A 13,337-nucleotide genomic window follows, 5' to 3' on the forward strand; every position below is an offset into this window, starting at 1 on the left:
AATGGAAACAAAGGTGGAAGGAAAAATAAGACTATGCATAATACAAAAAGCCACACCAGTATACTTATGTATATTAATTTTTTCTATTATTTCAATTATATTTGTATTAACTATAGCCCATAAGTTTGTGTGTGTTCCATCAGTTTTATTTTCTTTATTAACTCTAAGTAGCCGCGTGGGGGGAAAAAAACACCTGTATCTGTGATGAGCAATAATATTTTTATAATTGTAATAATTATCAGGCTAAAACCATTTCCACACTTTGGGGAAAAGATTCTGTTACAGTAAAGCACATTCTTAACTTTAGGAATAAGAACAGAGACATTGATTTCATGGGGCCTAACCGCATGCTTGAGGTAAAGCAAGTGGTCTGCTGGATTTGGGGCATGGAGAACATCTCATGTTTAATGCCCTGGAAAAATATAGGAGTAAAGGAAGAACAGTATCTAGCATGTCTAGCAGCCACAGCCTATAAAATACATTTATTTCTACATATTTGACCCACAGTTAGTGTTGAAACTAGCTCTCTATAACAAGCCACATTTTCAACCTCTTCACATCCCAAAGTCTCCCAACAGACACTAATTTCCCTGACATTTTGCATGATGTATCTCCTACTAGAAAAAGATCAAGAGAGTGTGGTTTATCAAGGCTCTATTCAGCAGAATTATTTAAGTGTGTGTTTAAAAGCCATGCTGAATTGGGGCTGAATGTGCAAAGTGTAAGTGAGCAATGTGCAGTTAAAGGTGAACAAGAAAGTAATTCATAACAGGATGTGCTTTCAGCCCCTCTCCATTCCCAAGATACCCTGTGAATAACATTGTTCTTTTTTCCATAACAAACATGGAGTATACCCCCCCAAAATGGGCACCAGAGAGAGAGAGGGACCTCGGTGAATTTCCAGTAGGTGTAAATGGCTATACCAATGCTGGAACTGTCAGTAATGATTGTCAGTCTTTCTAGCTGATTCAACCCAAGTAAGAACCTCTGTCCAAACTGAGCCAGGGAGGCCCTGAGGAAGCATAGCTTTCCTGATGTGGCCACCTAGTGTAGACTCTGCCTTAGGGAAGAGTTTCCTACTCAAGATCCCAATAAGTCACTGAAGCAATATAGTTAGGTTGGATCACAGATGCTAGCCAGCTCTGTGTAAGGTAAGCAAGGAGGGCAGTATTTGTGGCTTAATTCAATACCCTCTGAAGTCAATGGAAAGATTCCCACTGACTTTAATAGTGTGTTGGATCAGTCCCTTGGCCCACAGCGTGAGCTTCAAAACAAATAGATGGAACTGGAACACTGGGTTTGTTTTAAACTGAAATATGGGTGTTAGCATATTTTGAGGTTTGCCATATGTCAATGACATTAAATGAAACATACAGAAAGGCAAATAAACAAAAGGATTGTTATTGGAAGCAGTTATCCTGTCTGTAATTAGGAAGAGAAAGTGAGAACATTCCAGTTTTAGTTTAATTGGGGTACTTCAGAACTTCTCTTGTCAAATTACGTGTTTTTTTTAAGCTATACCTTATTAAATTTTTATGTCTTCCATATTCTATGCATTTGGTTTCCAGTAAGTGACCACAGTACAGTAGTTTCCCAGCAGTGATGTAATTTTTCAAAGTAGTCCAAGCTGAGTATACTTCAAGGTGTTACATTTTTTACTTCATTTTTTGTCCTTTATATAACTTTTCCTTCAGTAAAGAATTCATGGCTGTTTAAAAATGTTTTTGTAATCGGAAACATATATATATACTAATATTCTTTATAAACTGTACATACAGATAGTTCAGTGCGCTGGGTGCAGTGTTATCAATATTCTCTACCATTTGTAACTAGATCAGACTAGAGAAATCTCTTTGCATTTCTGGCCTTTGTTCAAAGTTGGCCCAAATGCGAGCTAGCTCTTTAAAGCTCAGTCTGGAAAAAAACAGTGTGTGCTGTATCTGTTCAAACTAATTTCTCTCCCAGTAAAGATACAATTCTTTGCTTGGAAGCAGACACAAAATGTGCGTGGTGTCACTTAGCATGGGACTAAGATGAGAATTTAGGTTGAAAACATATCAGTGGCTATTTATTTATTTTTTGAGAAGTCTGTAATTAAATATCAGAACTGAAGACTATTATAAAGTACAGTCATTTGCATGCCCCACCTGTCCAGCTGGCCTGTGCATTCATAATTGCCTCTTCCTCCCATCACTATATTTTTCTTTCTCTTTACAAAAACTGTCAAGTATTCATTTTAATAAAGATGTGAGTAAATAGTTAATATTTTTATGTAAAATTATAAATAAACGTAGAGCAGTGTTTCTGCTTATTACAACACGTACTGTAGAATGGGCAGAGGCAACTGTAACAGAAGCCAAGGATATGCCTGCTTGGCTCAAGAGTTTATTGTAAGCCTTTTTGGAGCCAAGGACATTTTGAGGACCAAGGCCAAGTCAGTATGGAGATGGCAGTGTGCAATATTTTGTCAATATGGAAACTATCTAGTTGAATTCAATGCCTTGTGAATGTATTGGTCTTGATTCACATTCAAGAAGTAGCCCACAGGGAAGGGCAGGGAAAAAATCAGTTGTATGAAGTCTGATGCTAACTTTTAGTTCTTAAAAGCTTGGGACACCAGTTAACAATTTGTGCCACTTTCTTCATGCTCCAGTCATCTAACTCATCTTTCTTTTTGTTATTTCTTCTTTATTTTCCACATGAATGCTAAATTTCCCACAGCAAATGGAGGTGTCTCTTTGCTGAATGTGAAATCATGCTGTACTATAACTGTTATGAAGTTCTGAATTGTTCTGGAAGATGTTTTTGGAAATAACTTACTTGGAATACAGCCGACTCTTTAGCTGTTTAAAGATTATTTTACACTTTATGGGAAAAATAAATACAAATAGTTAAGGAAAAATGATCACAGATCTTCTTACTGGATAGCTCTCTTGGGGTTCAATGGATCTGTTATGCTTCACTCTTTTGTTCCTTTTATTCATGTCAGGATCTGAAGAAGGGGAATTGGCACCAACGGTAAGAGCAGGGTCAAACCTAAGGCTGAGAGTAGCGAGGAGTTCATAGTCAAGTTCCAGATCAGGGTAAATACCAAGCATCAGAGTCTGAATTGAGTTTCAGGGTCCAGGTCAGAAGGCAAGATCCAAAGCAAGCCAAAGTCAAAGCCAAGAGCTCAAGAGCAGGAGGAAGAATGATCATGACACCTACAGGCAATCCACACTGTTGCATTAACACTTCATGGTTCATAAACCCTTTGGGTTTATATAGAGCAGGGAGCCAATCAGAAACTTTGAGGCAGGACTTCCCACAGTCTGTGTCCCCAGCAGGTGGCGGAGTGGGAGCTAGTTCTAGAGGCTGCTGGGTGGCAGTGTTTATTATCTAGTAGATCTGGAGGCCTGGGTTCAAGATCCCCTTGTTATTACAATGCAGGCCCTCTTTCCCCTATATCAGTTGTATGTGTTTGCATCTGATTTAGGCTAGAGAAGAGGTACTAAACTAAATTGGGGCTAAGGTTTGGATCTGACAAGCAATCACATGAGATTGTGAGGCTTTGGCATCCTTGAAACTAAAATAGGAAAAAACAGTATTCTGATTTTTAGCTGTCTTAACCACAACCATTGAGTTTGGGTTTAGATTTGGAAATCTGATATTAGTTCATCTAATCTTTCTCTTCACCTGTAGATAGATATAGTTCAGATATTAGTCCAGCCATCATTTAATCTCTTCCTGCCTTGATAGATAGATACAGTATATATATTCTCTGCTTCTCCATCTTGTCCTGTCTTCAGCTTGCCCTTTCTCTATCTGTTCCAAGGTCTTGTCACCTCACAATCTGCCTATTAATTTGGCTCCTTCTCCAAGAACTTGAGTACTTTCTGCTTCTCTCTGGATCAAACACACCTTGGAAGGTAGAGTAGTTATATTAGTGCCAGTGACCTCATCCACTTCAACATGCCTCCAACGAACTGGGTATTCACCCACGAAAGCTCATGCTCCAATACGTCTTTTAGTCTATAAGGTGCCACAAGACTCTTTGCTGCTTTTACAGATCCAGACTAACACAGCTACCCCTCTGACACTATCCACTTCAAGTGACCTTAAATAAAAGCACACTTTATTTGGCATAAGAAAGTGAATAAAGAACTTTAAAAGGAGTACCTACCTATTCAGTGGCAAAAGCACTATGCAACAGTCACAAAGATTGTTTGATAGTATGAAAATATTAACTGTAGTTAATATAATAGTTTCTCCCTCTTTCTACAAGGTGTCACAGCTGGCCTGTCTCAGAAAGGTGTGTGACCCTCTTTTTGATAAATCTCACTTTCTTTTCATCTACTAAATGAGAGGTTTAGTCAGTTCACTACCCTATCATGTAGAGGACTCCCTGATGTCCTTGAAGCCACTGCACAGTAATGGTATGTGCAACAGGAAGAAACCATCAGCAAAGCAGGTCTTACTGTTTTTTGTTGTTGTTGTTTGTTTTTGTCTTCTCCTGTTTCTGTGTTCACAAGTATACTTATTTGCATTCATAAAATGATGTTTTTTCCTATTTGTGCCCAGATTGTGGCTCTAAAGCAAAGGTGACTAGCAGGTGGCTTGTATAACCTCTTTATTTTTGACATCTCTTGGAAGAGATGCAAATAAAGAGAGATCCTGTTTTCAGGATAATTTTCATATAATGTAATAAAACACAATATTAAATTCTCTGTGCCTTATTATAAGCCATATTGAATGGGAAGGCACCAGCCTCTATGACTACATTATTATCTCATTATGCTTTAAATAAAACTGTGGCATCATAGTTATACCGTGCTGGAAAAAGGGAAACACTAAAGGGGCTAATTATTGGCAGAAGGTTAATTCTATTTTAAATACATATCATGACACTTCTGGTTATCTATGCTATGCAGGTCTATAAAGACCATGTAAAAAGTCTGTCTTCTGGTTTTATGGCATGCTTCTCATTTGAAGCCAGAAACAGAAGGAATAGATGCATGCCAACATGATTGCTTTTTAAAGTTATCCAAACTTTTAAAGCTCAAAAACCATCTGGTTAAGGCTTGGTTTGACTTGTTGAAGTTTTTGCATCCTTTCTTTCTTATCCTTAAAAAACATCCAAAATAATAGAGCTGTGAAGGCCTCCTGAAAATTTTAAGTAGTTTAAGGTCATGAATAACTAAATATTGATGCCAGTGAAGGCTCACACAAACTGTCTTTTCACCAGATATTGACCATCAGATCCTTTCCAGGAATATAACTAACTTGTGTGTGTTTTTTATATCTTTCATATGACATTCTTGGTGACATACTTTTTACCAGTGGTCTTTTTCTTGGACATTGGCATTCAACATGTAATGTAAGGTGGCTGACAGCTCTGCTGCGTGTGTGGGGCTGTGTGTGTGTGTGTGTGTGTGTGTGTGTGTGTGTGTGTATGTATAATATGGATAGATAAAGATATTAATACCTGAAAAGGAGGTTTTCCTTCAAACCAGTTTATTTGGACTGAAGAATGACCTCAAGTTAAGAATAATGATACACTTTCATCTGCTTATGCAAATCATTGGTGTGAAGCCAATGCTAACCCACAAGAACAAGACATGGTTTTTATATTCCACTAGCATTTCCCAGCTTTTCAATTTCACTTTGTAGAAAGAGCTTATACAGTAAGTCATGTACAAGTTGCTTGATTTTCCTCTTTTACAAATTAGGTAGAAACTTATTTTTTATCACAGAAAGTGTCAGAGGTGTGTTGTTTTTTATTTTATTTTTTTAAACCACATTATGGCCAGTTGAATTTCATACTATTTTATCTGAAATGTGCTGAGGACAAACCTTCAATTCCTAAGTGATTCAATAATAGAATATTTAAAAAATAAAATCTTTGCAGCTCAAACATTTTTGAAGGATTTTCAAAAGGCACTCAGCATTGGTCTAAGTCTGCTCCCATTCATGGGAATAGAAGTAGTCCAATACTTGTTTAATGCTTCAATGTTTCAAAAGCACTCAACTGTGTTATTGACTCCAGAGTACTCATGGTCCTGACCCTAACCACTTTGGGAAAAGTGGTGCTCATGTTACTGATAAAGTATTGACTGCTTCTGACTGTTTATTTTCAGGTACTACTATCAGTCTTGCAACCAGCTTAGTAAAGAATCTACCTTTTGAAGCTAATCAATTCACTTTGAAATGTATGTATTAAAATATTCCATTTATACAATAGAATAGCCCCTTATTCAAGTTAATGAGCATTAATTTTGTATGACTTTACCAGAATGGAAGATATTTTTAATAGACGTTCTCAAATTATTGTAGTTATAACTGTATTTTTCTTACAGATAATGTGGTAATTCTGGATTTGAAATTATGAGTGGGTTATTCAGTTGTACATCAAGGAAGAGATGTAGTACTGCAGTGTCATGAGACCTAGGGGTTAAACAATATGACTATACGTTAAACTGTGACCATTTGTCTGTCCGTTACTGTGACTATCAGAGTCTCTGCCCTCAGAAACAGAAATTAAGCTGTGTCCATTTCACCTCTTGAGTTTCAATAAACAAAAATAAATTTATTCTTGACTCGAAAATTACTTTTCCTTGAATCAGAGGATTCCTTATTAAAATTCGGGTGATGTCCTGGAACCACGAAATGAAGAGCCAGTCTGGCAACTTAGCCTTGACCTATTCACAGGATATCCTCTAATGCAAACAGAGGTAACCACAGTAAGAAAGGCAAATAAACACTCACTAGAGGGCACACAGTATCCTGACTTCATCAAGTATTCACCTTCATTTTTACTGTCTCTTTCTGGGATATGGTTCACTGAGATGGTAAATCCTTTTTTAAATAAAGAGAAGATATTCTAGCTGCAGAATATAGAAATGGTGCTTCTCCTGCTGGTCTGAAAACATAAGGGAGCCAAAGATGAAGATAAGCTTCATCCCTCTACCCTGCTTCCCCCCCGCTCCAAAGCCCCGCTCAGTTTTCTCTTGTAGCTGTCAGGTTTTTCTTTAGAATTTTTTCTGAGAAGCAGACTGGGATGACATCCTGGCACCATTTGAAATTAATGGTGAAACTCTAATTGACTCCAGTGGAGCCAGGATTTCATCCTTGGACTCTGAGGCATGTCTGGGGAAGGAGCTTCCCGGACAATTTTGGGTAATTTTTCATTAGGAATATCTCAATTCTCAAGGCCAAAAAGACAATAAATTCAGCTAAGTAGCCCAAACCCATGAACCATTCCTCCTCAAACACCCTGTCCTTCCTCAACAGGCACTGCCTCCTCCATGTGTAGTTTCTTTTTGTGGAGGAGGCCCTAGGGCCTACAATTTCCTCCCCCCACTCACTGGTATTATCATGGAGAAATGATAGGACCACTTCCCTTTTCTTGTGTCTTCTGGGTGCTTTTCCTGCATGTTCTCTCAACAACAGAAGTCACTATGGTTCTGCCCTGCCTCTTCCTCCTGGGAAAGCGGAAAGTGACTGGAGTTTCCCCCATCCAAAAGGGTCCCCAATGACCTTATCCCTTAGAGTACCTCTGTGTGCTACCTGCCCATCTTTCACTGAGTTCCTGTGGTGGCCCCTGTATACTCCCAAGCCTAAGAAATAAATGCTTTCCCCCTCCCTCTCATACTATGGCCCCTTCCTGTCTCCTCCCCAAACTTTGCATTTATGTGATGCAATAAATAGCCTGTTTTAGGTAGTAGTCCTGAGGAGCCCCACAACAAAATAAAACAGCAACCCAAATCTTTTGCACAGGCTGCAGCAGATTTCACTAAGGATTCTTTGTGCATCTTTCTCTTTCTCCCCACCCCTCCATCTTCCATCTATTTGTGTTTTGTGTCTCCTTTCCTTTTCCTCGTGCATTTCTATCCTTGCAAATGTTTTTCCTGTCTTTCTCTCTAAATCTTTTTGTCACAGAAAAGAGAAATGAGAACTATATGTTTTATTTTCTTATTATGCGCTTCAGCTTTTTTATCCTTTTGCTCCGTGAATGATCTCTGAACCGTTAGCAACAATAGCACTTTAAACATGGGAAGACCTCAGTAGGGAGAAGGGACCTGATTTTTATCACACAGATAAAGTCTTTATTTTCTTTTTGATACTCAAGTCCATTAACCCAAGAACCTTAATGGGAATTTATCTACAACTTAGAAAAGAATTATTTTCATAGCAGCAAGTAAAGAGGTATTCTGAGGTCATTGGACTTCCTTCTGGAAGTGGGATATGCACATTGAGACAACGCCTGATTTTAATAAGAACATCAAAAGGGAATGTGATTATTTTTAAAATATAATTTGTGTCTTCGATGTCAAAATGAAGGACAATAGTATTTTACGTTGCCTTTGGAAAAGTTCCTGAAGTTTATTTTCACTTTCTTTTAAAATCTGTATTCATGATGATTGGCTAACTGAACTATTTTGGCATGTGAAGGAAATATTAATTAGACAACTGGAACCATTTAGTCCTCATTAATGAACTTAGATTATTTCTATAATATTTAATGATTTCCCACAGCAGATCTAGTCAAACAGACCCAGGGAAAGATTGTCTTATTACATGAATACATTTTTTCTAATTTTTGTTAAACCAACAAAGAATTAACAGGTACTTTAAAATCTTTCTTTTTTGGAAAGAAGAAGAAGATAATGAGAACAATCCTCACTTCCATACATATAAAGAAATGGACCGTTTGAATCATTGCATGCAGCTGAAGCTGGCACACATATTACTTATTAAGCATTTCTTAAGGCTGGATTCTGATAACCTCACTCCCAGTGAAAAGTACCTCATCTTGCACTTGGTTACACTGAACTCAAGGAGGATGTTTGTGGAGAAAGATAGTGCTCAAGGTAAAGGTATCAGAATTTGGCTTTTAGATCAGTGCCCACAGCTTTATCCATGATGGAAACTAAAGATAATGATCTGCTTTAAGAGTCAATGGGCATGCCAGCTACTTATTCAGTGGGAATTTCTCCATTAAAAATTAATACCTCTCCAACAATTATGCAGTGTATATAAACCTTTTGGTATCCTCACTGTCAAGCCACCTCTCTTCTCACCCCAGAAAGTCCTGGCTGCCATACAGGTGGTTGGACATCTGTGCCAATATCCTTCCATTAGGCTGTTTTAAAAGTGGTGGCCCTGTGATCTGTTCTCCTTCCTGTGGATATTCACTTTTGGGGTGGACCATAAGCCCTTTAGCTTCAATTCACTATGTCTTGTCTTCAATGACAGCCAATTAAGCTCCTCCTCCAAATTGAAGGGGTTCATTGTCAACGGTGAATAGGCAGATGACAGCCCTAAATTCTAGTCAGATCTCCTTGGAAGATGGCCTGGCAGCTTTTTCCCATCCTTCCACTGAGCCCACTTTGTTGGCTAAAAATGTAAAGCCTCACTGGATCTTTGGATAATTGCCCTAGCATGCACTGCAAGATAGTAAAAGGCAAAAAGGTACAGTATTTCAAAACAATCCAATGAGTGGGCTCAGAAAGGAGGGTCTACTGTGCAGGGGTAGGGCTGTGATGGAGGGGCAATTTCCTGCAACACCTAGGACAAACTTTAATGAATGAAGTTGAAATATTTTAGGAACTGATTGTATTAAAAATGGAAAATGTTTATGTCTATAATAAGATTGTCTAGGGGACATGACTAATGTAAATCTTGGGAAATTTTAAGAGCTCTCAAGGAGTATTTTAAACAATGGACTATGACAAGACTGAACTGTAGTTAAGTAGGTTTCCCAAGAAATCTCTAGAAGGAAGGATTATGCAAGAATTCAGCCTTTGAAGCTTTATGAGCTCTGGACCCTTCTTCCACTGATCACCCGTTACATGACAGATCAAAGATGCAAAAATTGTATAAAGTAGCTGTCAGTGAGTGAGCTGATTTTATGCTCACTGCTCTAGTGAACTTGCAACCACAGGAAAGCCCCTGGGTAGGGATGGAAGGAATGTTCACCAGCCAGAGCCCTACTTGGAGTCAGGGAGTGATCAGCATGCATGTAGGTTCTCTTTATTGTTTTAATGTTTTCTCTCTAATGCTTTTACCTTAAGAATAAATGTGTTTTATTAGAAAGAGCTGTGTTGTAGCTTAACTGTGGAAACTACGCTGTCTGCTGTCTCTGAGGACAATAATAGAGCAGACCTGATTAGGCAACTTGACTTTGCTGGGGAATTCACAATGTTGGCAGGGAGCTGTCAGCCTGGCAAGACTGCTCAGGAGGGAGAGAAATACAGGTCTTCACCCAAGAGAGACAACTGCTGGGGAACAGGAAGTATAAGCATAGGTTTGTTTGCTGGATCATGGAGGAGGAATACAGTGCATTTGCCCTGAACTGTGATAGGCCCTACTTCTCAAGAAGCTCAATCTGACCTGAGGGCAGAGTAGGTTGAATACGGACTAGCATAAGCTCACATACATACACAAACATTTTTCAAATTAGTTTTTTTGTTACATAAAAATATTATTCTAAATTTCACATGTGATCTTGTTCCAAAAAGAATTTTCAGTAGCTTCACATATTATCTAATATGCCTATCACCTCATCTAACACTCTCTCCCTCAATATATCTACCTTGGAGGACTGATGATAATCACTTAACAGATTGGACAGAAATTCCCAAAGGGATGGTGTAGCGGGGTGGACCCCTCCCCCGCTCTTGCCCTGAAGGGGTAAAAACAGCTCTGGGAGGGGGCTGTGGCTGGAGAAAGCAGCTTTTAGGCTGGGCTGATTGGAGGAAGTGGCTGCAGCTGGGGCCATGCCCCAAAAAGACTCAGCTGGCCCTATAAAGGCAGAGAAGCTAGGGGTAGACAGTCTCCTTCTGCCTGTACAGGGAGAAGGGCCTGGCTGCAGGGAGCTAAAGAGAGGGCACTTGAATGAAGTAGGCCTGGGGACAGGCTGATTTGCTGGGGAGCTCTAGCCTGGAAAGCCCCAGGCTGTGGCCTAGCAGAAGGCCAAGGAGTACTAGGGGTTGCAGAGGGCAGCCCAGGGGTAGACCAAGGTAGCAGGTCCAAACCCTCTTTGCCAGTGATGAGTAGGCTGATATTGCAGTCTGCCCTAGGGTGTGGGGCTAGATGATGACTGGCAGTAGCTATACACTGAGGTGAGGTGGGGATAGAGGGTGGGGGTTTCCTGGGGAGGGGCACCCTGAGAGAAAGGGATTATTGCCAGGGGTCAGCACCCCATGTAAAAGGACCCTGGGTCCAGGGAGGGACACGGGGGCTAGAGAACAGGCAGATCACTGGCCTGCAGAGGGCACTCCAGAGCTGGAACAAGTTAATTCCCAGAAGTCACCAGGTGCTGTGGGGTGAATCTGCTCATCTACAGATGGGTATGACATATAGCCTGAATCTATTGATTTGATGTGTATGTTGGGTACAATTGAGTTTTTTCTATAACTGCAATAAAAATATTCTAAAAGAATCACATTTTAATATCTTGTAGGTAGGTTAATAAATTCATAAAGTGAATCATAGATGTAAATGTATAGTGCCTAATCATACAAGATACTTTGTATTTTACAGGATTGAGCCCATACTCTGGAAAATGTTGGGGTTTTTTTTGTTTTTAATCATGCTGTATCCAATCTGTCTGAGCCTCAAACCACAAATATCAAGAGAAATAAATATGGCAATAGGGATTATTGTTCATGCTACATTAGTTGATTCTGTAATAAATTTAACCACATTTTATTTCTGGAAGGCTTGACATAGCCAGAACTTAATTTCACACCAGAAAAGTATGTGGTAATTTTTTAATTTTCATATTACGTTTGCAGATCTTGGGAGCATGAAAACCTAATTAAATTTTTTTATATAAAGTTTCCAGATGAACAATTAGTAGTAATACTTGAGATACATACTGTAGTGCCAGCATTTCCATTCTAAATGGTCATTTGCTAGAGTCTCTATTTATTTATTTTTATATAAATTAACTATAAAGATTCATTAACATTTTAGGCCTGGTTCTGTACTCTTAATTACACTGGTTTTATGCAGCTGCAACTCCATTAACAGCAGAAAGAATCAGGCCTTGGGTATTTCTTTTTATTTATATATATCCATAAAGACTTGTATTAACCAAAATTGCAAATCTGACTAGCAAATAGGAGTAACACACATGGGGGTTTTGTGAGGGTTGGGTTTGTGATAATCAGGAGAACTGCATGGTGAATTGCCTGACAGGTGTGAAGGATGAGGACCTGAGACATCTAGGCAGATTTTGGTGCATGCAGGGGAGGAGCCCATGATTTGCGTCAATGGTACATGTAGGAATGAGAAACAGACTGCTAGGCAAGAGATTAAAGTTCAGAACCTCCATGTTACTAGTAAAAAGATTAGAAACATCAAGTTGCAGATAAAAGAAAAATAAATAACAGTATCTAGAGCAGGGGTTGGCAACCTACAGCACGGTTGGAACCCTAGGTCGGCAGGCTGCTGAGCAAGGCTGGTGGCCGGGATCCCAGACTGGTGGCAGGCGCACCCCCCACTGCCCCTTCACTGCGCTAGGGTTCTGCACCTCCCAGAAGTGTGAGCTGCCTGGGTGCTGAGCGCTGAGCCTGCTGTGGGAGGGACAGCAGCGAGCGGGAGACAGGGGGCACACGGGGACTGCTGCCCGCATGCATCCGCTTCAGGAGCCCCCCTGTGGGGGGCACTGGGCCACAGCCCAGGCATGCATGCCCCCCCTGGCTCCCCCCTCACCGTGCTAGGGTTCTATGGCTCCCAAAGTGTGAGCCGCTGCTGCCCGTCCCACAGCTCCCCCCCTAAGACTGCCTCAGCACTCTGCCTGACCAACGTGGGCATGGGTGTGTGTGGGGGGGTCTCAGAAGGGGGCAGACAGGGGACAAGGAATGGGGGGGTTGGGGGTTCTTTCAGGGGAAGTCAGGGTGGGAAGTGGGAAGGAGTGGATGGGGGCAGGGCTAGTGCAGGGGTCTCTCCTCTCTTTTGATGACATATGGTAACTCTAGGCAAGGGGGGAATGGGGGGGCACATGGGGGCTGGCACCTGCATACATCCACTGCAGCCTGTAGGAGCCCCCTGGGGGGTGCTGGCCTCAGCCTGGGCAGGAGGGGTGAGGCGGGAGGGGCACGGCTGCTCCTTGCTAGTGGCACCATTGCCTTTGCAGGGCTGCTGCTCCCCTGCACCTCCCCGGCTCCTCCATGCTTGGGGCTGCTGCTGCAAGTAAGATGCTCTGGCTCTCCAATGCTTCCAGAAGGAAGCTTCTCCCTGCTGAGCTGCTGCAGCAGCCCAAGCCCGGCAAAGCCAGTGAGTGGACTTGTGGCAGGAACCACTAGGGGGAGAGGCTGTGCACCCTCCAGAGGAGTTGAGTGGGCAGGGAA

This window comes from Gopherus evgoodei, chromosome 1 (genome assembly GCF_007399415.2).
Source record: "Gopherus evgoodei ecotype Sinaloan lineage chromosome 1, rGopEvg1_v1.p, whole genome shotgun sequence".
Taxonomy (NCBI): Eukaryota; Metazoa; Chordata; order Testudines; family Testudinidae; genus Gopherus; species Gopherus evgoodei.